A 1,309-nucleotide genomic window follows, 5' to 3' on the forward strand; every position below is an offset into this window, starting at 1 on the left:
TGAACAAACAAATGAATGTGAGAAGAGGCTAAGAAGAAAGTGAATCTCACGAGCTGGCTCTTTGGCCCATGGCTCCTATTCTGCCTCCTACCCCAAAACTCTCTGCTAAAAACCCTTGAGTCTTCCAAGAGTCATATTCCTAAGATCTGGCTTGCTTACAAAGGTTATGGCCTCCCTGCCTCCTCGGTCTGGGGGAATTTCAGAACCCTAACTTCTAGGACAAATTCTCCAGCTACTTCTAGGATGAGTTCCTGACTTGGCTTTGGTCCTGTCCAGGGCTTCCTTTGCCCTCTCAATAGCAATTCCAGACCGAGAATTCTGAAGGTATTTCTTAAAACAGAAAATGTTTTCTTGAGTTACACTCAGTTCTCTAGAAGTTTCACTACATGGATTTCCCTACGGAGACCTGGAGACAGACATTCAACATACATTAGGGGTCTTGGATAATAGAAGTTTAATAAATAATATTTGTTAATAAATCCCTCTGGATCTACTCAGAGAAAATCATGTGGTGGCGGCACACTAGAGATTTTAAGATGAATAAGATGTGAAGTTTACTTTCAAGAAATTACAGCTATTAAACTGCATCAGAATTAGTCAGCATTCTTTTAGCTGCAAATGACAAATGGATTTTGTTTTACTTATACAACTGAATTATAAAAATACATGGCCCAGCTGGACGCAGTAGCTCATGCCTGTAATCCCAGCACTTTGGGAAGCTGAGGCAGGCAGATGACTTGAAGTCAGGAGTCTGGCCACACGGAGAAACCCCGTCTCTCTTAAAAATACAAAAATTGGCTGGGCGCGGTAGCTCACACCTGTAATCCCAGCACTTTGGGAAACTGAGGCAGGCGGATCACCTGAGGTCGGGAGTTCAAGACCAGCCTGACCAACATGGAGAAACACCATCTCTACTAAAACTACAAAATTAGCCGGGCATGGTGGCTCATGCGTGTAATCCCAGCTACTCGGGAAGGCTGAGGCAGGAGAATCACTTGAACCTGGGAGGCGGAGGTTGCAGTGAGCCAAGATCACGCCATTGCACTCCAACCTGGGCAACAAGAGAGAAACTCCGTCTCAAAAAAAAAAAAAAAAAAAAAATTAGCCAGGCATGGTGGTGTATGCCTGTAGTACCAGCCACTCGGAAGGCTGAGCCATGAGAATCACTTGAACCAGAGGGGAGGAGGTTGCAGTGAGCTGAGATTGCACCACTGCACTCCAGCCTGGGCAACAGAGTAAGACTCCATCTCAAAAAAGAAGAAAAAAAAAAAAAAAAAAGGCCTGAAAGTCAACCCAAACCAGGACTAGA

Source organism: Papio anubis, chromosome 13 (genome assembly GCF_008728515.1).
Source record: "Papio anubis isolate 15944 chromosome 13, Panubis1.0, whole genome shotgun sequence".
Taxonomy (NCBI): Eukaryota; Metazoa; Chordata; class Mammalia; order Primates; family Cercopithecidae; genus Papio; species Papio anubis.